Here is a 13,271-nt window from a genome sequence, read left to right as displayed (position 1 = left end):
ATGAGCGTGGCTGAGTCATTTATAAGTTCGGTTTGTGTGTACCAACCGAAGTTTAAAGTTTAAGTTTGATTATATTTATATATCATATATTTAATTCCTACTATGAGGAAGACTACAATAGGCCGATTTTGAACACAAAATCTACCTAAATGAGACATTACGGGACCATATTAAAACATAACTGATGATTTTTAATCACTATTCTGATTTTTCATACATCCCATACATTATAAACTCATTGTGTACGGTACACAGAATTCCGTCTCCTTCCATTGAAAGCACCTCTACTCATCAGAGAGTACAAGTTTCAAGTTTCCCAGTTACAACCTGAACATCCAATTACAACTGCAATGACTCGTCTCATTGTGGCCGAGCCCACCAGCAACCGGTAACAAATACGGGCCAGATAACAATAACAGTGACAATAACCTGCTCAAGTGACAATAACAGACAGATCGTTAGCCGGGCAGCAGCGACGGCATACTTGTGCCTTTATTGTGCATTGTGTGTGTCCCGCGCACAATTATTGTGTGCGCCATTGTGACCGCTAGCGTTCCGTATCTCCAACACACCCACGGGTTGTGGTTTCGACAGGTGTTCATCCATTCAATGCATGCTGAGTTAAACCTGACGTGAAGTGTTTTTACGAAGTGGGTTTAAGTGAATAAAAAAAAGAATCCCTTCTAAATTAATTCATCAAATAATTCTTTTCAGGTGTAGAACTAAAGTTTAACAAGCACCACATTCAGAATTTGACACGTGAAGAAGAGGAGATATTGCAGTTCTATAAATGTAGAATTTTTTTAATTACTGTAAACAAATCCGAAATGCTGTAAAATTCTGTTTTTGCAACTTAAACCAAATATTAGTTTAATAAGATAAGTAGCAAACAAATAAACAGAGATACCAAACTATATAAAATTAGATAAGTGTTGATAAATACAATATTTCGGTTTATATTTTTTATTTACCATCGATCTCTTTTTAAGGAGCGTGTTTTCTTCTTTTTATTCGAAGTTGCTATTTTCACAGTAGATATAGATCTGCAAATATTATCTCTTCGGTTTCAGATGCAACTATATGCAATAATATCACACGATTCCACATAAACGCGGTCATGAGAAACGTTGGATTTCAAAATATCATTACTTGAAACAAACTTTAATTACGTAATTTTTGTGGAGTTACGAACTAACTATCGCCAGTAATGACTTGTCTTGAAACAGTTGTATATTATTTGTTAATAACATTTAATGCTTCCAAAATTTAAAAAGTGGAACTCTTAAATGCCATTATAAAAAACATAGTTTTAGTTTTGAGATTCCTTTTAGTGCCAAAATCGTGTAGCATCACAGAATGTTTACAATAGCATTACTTCCAATAAGGGTCAGTGGTAAAAAACCATTATTTGCCCACAAAACCGTTTCCTGCAAGGTTAGGGTATATATAATAAATATTTTATTATGACTAATCTTATTATTACATTGATATATGACAACTTTGGGAGATGAACACCTCCAACTTTTCTGTTCTGATTCAGAGGTCTCCCCTAAGCATATCCAGTTAATATGCGAGTAATAAACAATGTTGGGGGCGAATAATTTTTCTGAAAGAACCGGACCTAATAACGGAATAAACTCTCGATTTTCAATAAACCTTGTAGAGTTCGCCACACCATGTATTTTAAAACAAGCTTTGCTGAGGTAATATAAACATTTCAAGTCTACAGATACATGTTTTATGTACTTTACCGCATGTTAAAATGTCACGTGACTGCACTGAGTTTGTTTACACATATTATGCTTGTTCTAACGATTCCTCGTTGTCGCTATGGTTACCCATAAGAGCAATGTATACATTGTTCACTAACGCCCAACCAAATCCCATCATTAAACTCGATGTTGACTGTATAGAAGTTGAAGCTTCACTCAAACTTTTTTTCCAGTCTCAGCTTTGTTAACGCTCAACCAATTGTATATACATCGTATTTGTATTGTACAGTAATACTAATGGTGTGAATTCTTAAGTCTGAATTATTTTAATAGTCACTTTCCTAATACTCCCGAATTGCTGCTTAAAATGCTCCTTAAAAGAATAATTTATGTTTCCGTGGTAGCAAATCGTTTCAACTGGGATCTTTCTCGTTGTCATCATAGTTATCCATAAGAGCAACGTATAAAGGACTAACGCTCAGCCATATATCATGGAGTGACATGTATCATCGAACTTGATGTTGCCTATATAGAAATTAAGTTTCAAGCAAAATTTTGGAGATAAAGTACGGACAGACTGACCAACAGAAATGAAAACACTTCGAGTGAGGCTTCGCTAACACTCGGCAAATGTTAGTAGAAGTCAATTGATGGGTTGTGGCAATTAGTAATGATATATAAATAATTAGACAGGAAGCTTTAAAAACACTTTAATTTTTGTATGTATGAAAATATTATTCATATTTTAATTTCTATGTTGTCCACCTTTTACCTTTGATAATACACTGGTAACAGCCGTTTTCTTTCGTTCCCTGGATGGGGCCACAAATTCGTCCAGCAATTTTGAGCTCTTCGTAATATCATCTTTTACATTCCGCAGGCGTATTCGAACCTCAGTCAACTTTTTCTTTTACAGTGTCCAAATTATTTTGTATTAAACGGAACTTATTTTCAATCACAGTATTCTTTCTGGACATATTTGATTTGTCTCGAAATCAATATTAAATGCGTAATTTAGTTTTTAGCTGTTCAATTTTTTTATTTCTTTCATTCAGGTGATCAATTAAATATCTGATCCGTTGCTTAGTAAAGAGATTCACCAATTATTGAAAAACGGGTAGGGTACGATAAGCGGACCCGGTTTTTTATATCGAAGAATATAGTCATCGATACCTAATATTCGCATCTCAAATCCTAGACTATCAATCGATATAAAAGTACCTATAGTCCTCAATAACAATCATAGTTTTAAATTAAAATATGAATTTAATATTTACAGTGATCAAACAAATTATTATAACCAAAATTAGGAAAACTGAAGACGACCATATTTACTCCTCTCACAGTTACAGTTGTTTCTTTCCCACAAATTTCACATGAGTTTTTCGGTACGAGTCCAACATGTTGAAGCCACGAAGAAAGCAATCAACGTCATGTAGTTTTATAAAATTGACTGCCTTTTTAATAATCAGAATTACTTATGTAAAATTGAAATATTATCCTACGTGTATCATTTTAGTGTTTACAGCTGTTGGTATAGATTATTTAAGTTAATAGTACAAAATAATCAGTATCGATTGATTATATCGATGGTTATGATTAAGTAATATCGTTTGCAAATTTCGATATAAAAAATCGGGTCCGCTTATCGTACCCTACCCTGAAAAACTGTACTTGCATTTTAAGCGCTTTATGGCTTAAGAATCATAAATTTCAATCCTAGTATTAGATACTTAAATACCTTAAACTTTGTATTGTTGTAAAAATTATAGGTTTACTTTATTTAATTATTATTAAAGATGGTTTTTGACGAAGAAACCTGAACTCTTCTTCATGTGAATAACAGACCTATCACAATTCAGCAATCACAACAAACTGTTGTGTGTAAACTCCATGCACACTATCTAAGAAACTTTCATTTAATAAAAAGCTCAGCACCAATTCCACATGAAGAAGAGATCGCATTGTAGATCACGAAACGTAGTGTTACCGATTTCTTGTATCGGCCGAATGATGGGGAATCTCGTTTTTCATTGTAATATGTATTGAAACAATGAAACACATGATCGTACCGTAGTGGTCTCCAGATATTCAAACAGAGACGTTAGATTGTCAAAGTATTTATTTAGTTAGTGCAAAATTTAACTTATTTTATATACATTAAAATACTCTTTTATATTGCTATTTGTTGTTCCAGTTTGTTCAATATAATAGATGTCGTCTTGCTCAACTTCCACTTGTGTTTTAGTAACGAATATTCAACTAACCATTGGTAACATATAGAAGCATATATTGCCTCCGTAAAGCTGACCTCACATATTGCCACATAAACAAACTGTACAGACAATAGCCTACCTTATTTCCAGTTTATTGAGACTGTGCGTAAAATATACGAGAAAAATATTGCACACGAAGATTTGTTTTTCAGTAGTTGGCAACAGTCACTATTCCGTAAAATATTGGCCGTTCACTCTGAGTTGTTCATTTCCCCCCACAATCTGCCCCGTCCCTTATATAAAATATGCATATGTATATTATATATCTTATTTACGTCTAGTTATAGTGAGTCAATCTGAAAGGTTTCACAACAGTGAAAATTGTGAATGATGAGTTCAGCTCCAGTTCACCTTCCGCGTAGCCCAACGCTGTTCAGATTCCAGGAGTCATGTCGGTCTAAAGAGATCCGAAAAAGTCGGTGACTAAGAAGGTCAAAAAGGACTGTTTGCATCGTTTTTGGCATATGAAATACCTAGAGTACAAAATCAATTGTAATCTATGTGAAGAGGTCTTCTCATTATCTCATCAAGTGCACAATTGAATGCACTACGATGTTTTAAACACGATCCAAAAGCACGGTTGAGTAACCGTGACTTCTACACATAGCGTAGCTGTAATGGAAAGGGTTAATACAATGTGAATTTTTTAGTTGAAACTAAGCTGAAAGTTGAACTGGAGCTAAACTCAATATTCACATTCAATTAACCCTTCCCATGATCGCTACGTTATGTGTAGGTAAAATTGTTTTTAGTTATTTTTAGTGAGTGTTGCTGCTTTTGTATGGTGAAAACTTAATCAAACTGTTTCTAAACCATAAAAAAGTCTAAAACAGATGTTAACTATGTAATTGAAATATATATCACTGTCACGGGAAAAGGGAGACATCTTAGAACACGGTCATTGCCTGAGCGTTAGCTAAGCCTATCATTTGATATGTACTTTCGATAGGTCCGTTCCCAATATATATTAAAAATGAACTGACAAATAAACTTGAAACCCTTTATGTAGCTTCATCTGTAATAACTAATATCGAGTTCAAAGATGGTACATGGCTGAGTTTTACCAAACACTTTTACATTGGCCTTATGGGTAACGATTATGGTAACGAGAAAATATTAAATTTATTATATAAAAAACTACATTACATTTTAATATGTGACATTTTAACACTACATGCAGCCTCAGAAAAGCCCGTTACTTGACACGTGGACATTAATGAAATATTGAAATATGATACACATTTTTAAATAATTCATTTCAAAATTTATTTGGCCGGTGTAGGCTTACCAACCTCTGTAAAATTGTAATCACAGCAGGTGCAGGTTACATGGGATAGTCAGCATGGTCGTCGAAATATAGAATCGTGAACTAGAAATCGTATTTATCATTTTAAAGAGTTCAATTCTGTGTAAGTTTGTATGAGCAAACTTGTTTTTATGTAAATTTAACGCCACAGTCAGACGATGACCCCTTTACGCTTGTACCGACACCTTAAAACGAGAGCTGAATAAGACCGTAAGGTTTCAGAGAGTGCCCTTATTTAATTAGTCCCACCCACCGTTAAAAGCTTTCTGAAAGATCGAAAATCATCCCTCCTGTAAGACGCTGCCTCACTATTCTCTCTTTTATATTGTATATGCTGTCCAAGTTCGCATAGTACAATATTTTTTATCCCATAATAAGCACTATTTGGTAAATTAAACTATTTTCGTAATAATTAAATTCAGTTTAAAGCATTACGCTATATGTTTTTAGTTTTATATTCGATAATTCTCGTTGCATACGTAAAGTTATGATACTGCACGTTTTTTTATCCGTATTTTGTTAACCATCGTTCTTATAATTCACAATTACACATCGCGTACAATTTTCCAAAAGCGTCTGCTTTTTTAATTTGGAAAGGTATTTTTCCCCTTTTCAACAATTCCCTTCAATATTACCTCTTTCCCATGACAAGGATGCGTTACAACCTGTTATTACACCCAGATTCTCGCTACTGTTACTAATGTCACAGTGTAACCAATTACTCATAAGAGCCCGCGGTTAACGTAGCCGTCATAAGAGAAAGTTAAACATCATGCGCTTTTACAACCTTATTTTTATTGAATGAATTATAGGAGGTATGAATGAATATTTAATACACTTCTATATATACGAGTATATGTATTATGCGATTTGATTCTTGTGCATGGTGACTTCGGCAGCCCCGCGCTGATGTCAACGGAAGAAAAACATCCCTCTAGATAGTACCTATCAGTTAAATATCAAATTCTAGAGGGGCTGTTTAGAAATATAAATTGAATTGTAATGGAAAGGCAATTATGTACCGTGCAAAAAACTTAAATAATCATGTGATGCCGCGCAGCCTGCCGTAATCGGGATTCTCGAGAAAGATAAGATAACAGCGACAACAATACCGATCGCAATACCTGGACATGCTTGTTGATTGATCGAATGTTAGTTCTGTTACTCAACTACATAGTTTTATAACGTTCTAAGTTCATTGAAAAAAGTTAAAGCGTTGGGGGCATATAATGGTATCTGACCGGGGTCCTATTTGTAGAAGTGTGTGTGCGAAACGGGAACGGTTGCGCCAAAAATAACGTCAGAGGCCACCGAACAATGAAGAATATATGTCAACAGATGCTTCTGGTGTAACATCATCTGTCGCACCGACAACTCGATACGTCTCCTGAGCCTGTGTCTTGTCGAGCTGTCTGTAATCAACTGATTGGTGTTATTGAGCGCCCGACAGGTGCATCATAAAATCGTGTCTTTGTCTATTTGTTTGTTTGTGTATACGACAAATCCTGATAGAGACTCGTGCATTGGTTCTTCTTAGAGCGAGGAACAACTTAATTAATGTTGGAGTCAAAAGATCAAAGAGCAAAATAAGCACATTTGTAAAGAAACTCAATATTCTGTGAAAACTGTTGGTATGCCATATATCAGTAAGTTTCACAACTTGTGGTGAAGTTTCATTTTTTTTTTTTTTTTTTTTTTTGTAACAAGGAATATTTTATTTCGTTTTGGTAGCATGGTTAACTGCAAAAGGCGACATTTACTTTTTTACTTTTGATTATTGTTTAGATCACTACTCCTTGTATCGTTTTATTGAAGTGACTACTTCTTTTGGCGGGCTATGGTTGTATGTTTTGCACGGAGGAAAACTTTCGTTTCGCGTCACGGAAACGTCACGTCACTCTTGTTTTCTATTTCAGTAGCTATCCAGGTGTGCTAGAGAGGCTATTTAGACAAAACTCACTATTTTAAACTCAAATTGTTCTTTAGTGTTTTTTGTAGAAATACATATTTATTGAAATACCGGGTTGCAGAATATCATATTCTTCGGATAACCTCAAATATTCTAAATCTCGTACTAATAAAAAAAGATATGGTGGTATGTGTGACTAACTATAGTTACTAGTTTAGGTACTCAAATTGTATTTCATAAATGTTTTTGTAATTCCTTTGAAATTGGTTTTTAAACCATTTTTTTATAATATTGTAATTTTTATTTTCATGGTTTTGTCTAGGTCAAACTCCTGAGGTATGTAAAATGTTGCAAGTTATAGGATTGTAACATTTATATTCCAAAGATTTATATTCACAGCCCGTTATAAAAAGTAGTTACTTCTGTCGATCAGTCCCTTTACTGACTTCCATTTTTAATAAAACCTTTCTTTATAGCGACTGTCTCCACTGCTCCCACAAATGTAGACACATTTTCAAGATTTAATATCGACTTAGATATTGGTGACGCGGCTTTTTCAGTTACAATACCAAAACGTGATTATACTTCTCAATAAAACTGTTACAACGACGAACAACTCTGAAACCAACAAGTCCGGTATGGTCTAGTGGCTAGGATACCTGGCTCTCACCCAGGAGGCTCGGGTTCGATTCCCGGTACCGGAATATACTTTTTAGTTTACAAGGATTATAGATAAACTCATTTTTTTTTGTCAATCACTTTTAACAATTCTCAATTCTACATGTTATACTATCTTCATTAAAATATAAATGAAGCTTTCAACCTATGGTTCAACAAAGAGATGAAATTATTTAAAGTTTTAAAGGACATCCAGACCGATTTTAGGCGCAATAGATATTTGGAAGTTCGAATACTTAAATATTCTAAGAGTTGCCTTAAATTGACGGTATTATGTGTCAGGAACAATAGTTGGGAAATCAGGACTCCCTGAGAATTATAGGGCAGCTGCAAATTGTTACCCAGCTCATCAATAACAGCGCCGAACTATAGAAGATGGCTTGACAAGCCACATCGTCCGCTCAACTGGAGTACTCACAGTAACGTCAGCTGAGGTGTTTCTGACAGTTCAGCTCAAGTATTCTATATCAAAGACCGATGCAGATAATCTGGATTATAGAGTTATGTTAATAAAGTACTAAGGGACAGATATGCAGTAAGAATTGCCTACTACTTACCCTGAAAGTTTTATTTAACTCTTCCTTCACAATTCTAAAAAAATGTTTTATTTCTTATTAAATTTATTCAAGATGCTTACGTATAGGTAATATGCATACTTTTAATCTTAACTTTATGTTTCCTAGTGCAAAATAGTTGTACATGATATAAAATTGAAAGTTTTTCGTTTCAAATTTACTGACACAGTTTACAAATAATTAATTATATAATGTAAGTATTGGCTGTGAAACGCCTCTATTTCTTTACTATGAAACTGCGCTGTTTAGAACACGCATGTTAAAATGATAAATAGTATTTTTTTTTATCTTAACTTACGAATTATATGGTTTCTACAAAAATTTATTTAGTAACTTCCGTCCCTTTGTTGAACAAAGGGATTTGCTACAATTTTGTCATGCAACAATTGGTTGAAAGCTTTATTGATATTGTTTTATCATGTAACATTTACAATTGTCATCACAAGTTGTTTATAAAAAAAAGATTAGTTTGTCTACATTTTACGTTAGCTAAAAAGAATATTCCGGTACCGGGAATCGAACCCGAGCCTCCTGGGTGAGAGCCAGGTATCCTAGCCACTAGACCATACCGGACTTGCAGTTCTCACAGTGGATTTGTTCTAACGATTATAGTTCAGAAGACAGACTTATGAGCTAAAGTTCATACACGTTTTAAAGGCATTCCTATTAATAAATAGCCTACATACTAAAAGCATTATGATAATTAAGTTTCCGACGAGTTCTATAAATAAAACCTTGCCTTGGTATTATAGAAATTGCAAGCGTCATTTATGGTTATTGGTTTTTGTTTAATTATATATTATTAGCGACATTTGTTATAGATATTATTGTTGTTGTTATTATTTATCATCTAATATATATATATATATATATATATATATATATATATATATATATATATATGTATATATGTGTATGCGTATATATATTCAGATATTTATATAAATTGTTATCCTTTCATAGATATTAATTCTGTTATCTTTTTTTTTCTTCTAAATATTTTGTTGTTGACTGGTAACTTACGGATGTTTGTTTTGATATCAATTAATTATGTGCTTGTTTGTAAGTAATACGTAGCTCCTAGTCATTCATCAGTTTATGCATGTTAGCCACCACTTGTAAATTTTTCATTGTATATTTTTTGATGTATTGGGTTTTTTCCCGTTGAAATAAATAAATAATAAATGAATAAAACTTAATTAACCTTTTCGTTATTGTTTCGTTCCTTAGCTGCGTCATTAGTTTTACTTTTTCCTTATTAATTTAATAATCGTATAAAAGTGTGACCGTAAAAAATATAACCACAACGGAATTTCATAACCAGCGATGTCATGAATATTGTCCAATCTATCTACCTCCACTATTTATTTTATTTTTATCATAACTTAAATTAGTAAAAACTGTATTTACCTCAATTAAGAACCACTTTGTATGTGTATTTAATAAAATTAATATTCGTTTTGCGACTCGACCAATAATCACAGTAGTGATAACTTTAATACTTATGGAAACCTGGGTTACTCCTGAAACATGGTAGTAAGGACATAAACAAAACTATATTTCTATCCTGGATATTGATACATCTAGAACAGATCCGAATAACGATGGTTAAGAAACGAAATCACATTGTGTAAAACAATCTTATCCTCAGCGTTTTTAAATATTCCTGCTTAAGATTTCCTCTTTTTTGTGAGTGCGATTCTCTTAATCAGTACATCAAGAATCGCCTTTCTTTCAGTGTTCGGGAGACTCAAATCTTCTAAAATTACTCGATAAATGAAGCATGTGGGGAGAATGCTTTAAGAAAATGCGCCGTCTTAAGAATGAGAGAGCAGCTGTAAATTATTATACATTTTGTCTGTCGGCCTGTTATTAATCCACATCACTTGCTCAATCAGAGTAAATGTATAAATGTTAGCTTATGTGCTTTTGACCACTGAAGTGTTTTGCAGACTTTTCCAATACAGTTACCAATATTTTAACATACTAACCAGCATTGAAATTCCCAGTAATTGAAATTCTTTCTCCGCCAGTGTAAGGAACTTTGCATTAGTTTCTAGAATCTTAGCACGACTAAAGAAATTATAAACATTTTTAATGTATTTATACTTAAAATACAAGCCTAATTCAATATTCTCAGCACAATTGATGAAATTGTCAAATTTCTTTTTACACACTTAATATAAACTTATAGTTTTAAATGAGAACTTAGGTTCGTTGATGCAAAATATTTTATCAGTATGCGTTTAAACTAGTGTTTCATTTCAACAAATTGATCTATTACGTGTGTCAGGAAAATGTCATAAAGTTTTAGATTAACAGTTTTCACCTATATAGGCTTATAGCAGTTTAACACTTTAAGTATATCTTGAACATATAGTTTAACATCTTTCAAAATCAATTACAGTTTTAAAAGGTCTGGGATTTCAACAAAATTACACATCAGTAACGAAACCTCTATAGCCGTTAATACGAAAATAGTTTTAATTTTACTTTAATAGAAGTTATATTAGAACAATTATAGTAATTATAGATATTATTAAATATATTTAGTTTTTTAAACTGCTTCATAATACAATTGGATAACAGAATTATGTCATTAACGTTACGTTGAAAAATCAGGTTTTTGTTATTAAAATAGTATTAATTAAAAAATTGTCAGTAATCAATGTCTGTGCAGTAGAAAACATTGTTTCCTATACATCATGTTGTTTAAAAAAAAGTATATTCCGGTACCGGGAATCGAACCCGAGCCTCCTGGGTGAGAGCCAGGTATCCTAGCCACTAGACCATACCGGACTTGATGGACTTTAAATATCAAAGTTCCTTCGTTATAAGTAACGGCTTAAAGGCGTAACGTATTAAAGATATTTTCAAATACATTACTTATAATTAGACTATCTTCTCAATTATAATTAGATATGTTATTGAACTTTACTCGCAACTGTATTTTTCTTGTTCTGTCCCTTAGTTGTGATTTCAGTCCCGATACTATTATATCTGTTAACTTATTAGATAAAAAAGTATTGTAAAAAATAAATCACTTCATGTGTTATAGAACGTATTGCTCCCTCGTTGGTTTAAAGGTTACAGAGAATGAACAGAGTAATGTGAGTAAACAGAGCTTATTTTTAATAGTTTTCGAATCTTATTATTACAGCGTATTCACTGCTAGTTCCTTATACGAGCCTCATTCTTATTGTTCTAAACGCGTTCTTTCTATTAGCTTCACTTACATTAAAACAAGATATACTGTGAATGTTAAGTAAAAATACCTAAACAGTTCTTGTCGTGGCGATTTTAACAGCGACTCTACTTTTTACGTTCATTTGATTTCTTTATTACTAGTGAGAACTTGAAGGAATCGAAATAAGAAAACCCTTAAAGGAGACTTTCTTGAGTGAATAATCGATGAAAAGTGGAATCTTGAAGATTGAATAACTTGAAAAAGCTTTTAGCGTGAGACAGCAGGTAAACCGGGAGAGAGTTCGAGCAGTCAAATTGAATGATAACTTTTTTAAAAGTTTGATGTGCCACTTTGATCCTAACTATAAAGTAAAATAAAAGTTATAACTAGTAAGTTCATACAATATTTATTTTGTATTTTATAAAAAAATGTTATATATATCGGATGTTCTATAAGGCAACTATAATATTCAAAGGGGTGGTCGGCTAGCCAATGACCAACCCAAATAACAAAACATGACCCTAGTTAAAGTCGCTTAGTATTCCAGATATTGGAAAATTTTTTTGAAAACTCCAAAAGCAGCTACCTTTGATGAATATTTCATGCGTTCAAAAACTTCAACAAAACTAACGGTTTTGTCATAATGTTTTCCTTTGAATATAAGTCATAATCTCGGAAAATCTGGTTTAACTGAAAAACAGGCGAATGTCATCACTGTGTTCTCTTTAAACTAAAAGTAATTTTCATTTTAAGGTATATCAAAATTATGATTGAATTATTTATGCTTTCAAGAAAACTCCGTAACTAAACTGACGTGTTTGTTTAAAAAGATGTTAATTTTTAAGGATTTTAAAATTGTATAATAATACTATTTGCCACTTCATTAAAACTAATTTGTTTCTCTTTTATTATGAAATAAACACTTACAATTACTATTGTCATGTTAAAGTTGGGGTAAAAAGTTTTTTACCTATTCGTCTTTTATCAATGAAGTGGTTGATTTTAGTAAATGTTTAATACACCATTACAGATTGTGATATATTTGAATAAGGAAAACATGTAAAACCTAGGATAGTTGAAACAAATTATTAAAATAAACTTAGCATTGGAGGTTGTCGGGAAATGAACCTTAATATATATAATATACTAGCTGTTTCCCGCGGCTTCGCACGCTTTTCGTAAGTTTTGCCCGCGTATGAGCATTTCTGGTTGAAGTAAATTATATTTCCAACCCCGATGTAGATTTTACCTTGATGTCACGATCAAGAAAATATGTCAAAAATGTATTGTACATGCATAATGTATTTTATTACAAAGTGGTCTACCACTCAACCTTTAAGTTCAACCAAAAATTTAGTTTAGACAATTATACATCATAACTTAGCGCCTTCAAATAGTGTTTCACTGTTTAATATACGTATCTATCTCGTAATTGCAGGTTATAATGTGCAGGCGCTTTGAAAACTTTTCTTCATTTTATTCGTTTATATTCACGACATAAGCGAATAATTCAGATAATAACTATCCTATCTTCTAAGTTAGACTAAATTACGGATACATGTGAAATTTGATTGAAATTGGTTCAGTCGTTTTGGAGTTTATTGGCAACATACATCGTGACTCAAGAT

At 32.6% G+C, this 13,271-nt stretch overlaps 3 non-coding genes across 3 annotated transcripts; 1 reads left to right on the top strand and 2 right to left on the bottom strand.

Annotated features, from left to right (window-relative positions):
- Positions 1-7,835: 7,835 nt before the first annotated feature.
- Positions 7,836-7,907, top strand: Trnae-cuc. The gene has a single exon. It is a non-coding gene; the product is annotated as a tRNA-Glu (tRNA).
- A 1,050-nt stretch (positions 7,908-8,957) lies between these two features.
- Trnae-cuc lies at positions 8,958-9,029 on the bottom strand. Its single transcript has one exon. It is a non-coding gene; the product is annotated as a tRNA-Glu (tRNA).
- A 2,154-nt stretch (positions 9,030-11,183) lies between these two features.
- Trnae-cuc lies at positions 11,184-11,255 on the bottom strand. The gene has a single exon. It is a non-coding gene; the product is annotated as a tRNA-Glu (tRNA).
- Between the last annotated feature and the right edge of the window lie 2,016 nt (positions 11,256-13,271).

This window comes from Homalodisca vitripennis, unplaced genomic scaffold (genome assembly GCF_021130785.1).
Source record: "Homalodisca vitripennis isolate AUS2020 unplaced genomic scaffold, UT_GWSS_2.1 ScUCBcl_274;HRSCAF=1895, whole genome shotgun sequence".
In the NCBI taxonomy this organism is placed as follows: domain Eukaryota; kingdom Metazoa; phylum Arthropoda; class Insecta; order Hemiptera; family Cicadellidae; genus Homalodisca; species Homalodisca vitripennis.
Note: the sequence above shows the minus strand (reverse complement) of the source record. Positions and strands in the feature narration are given on the sequence as shown.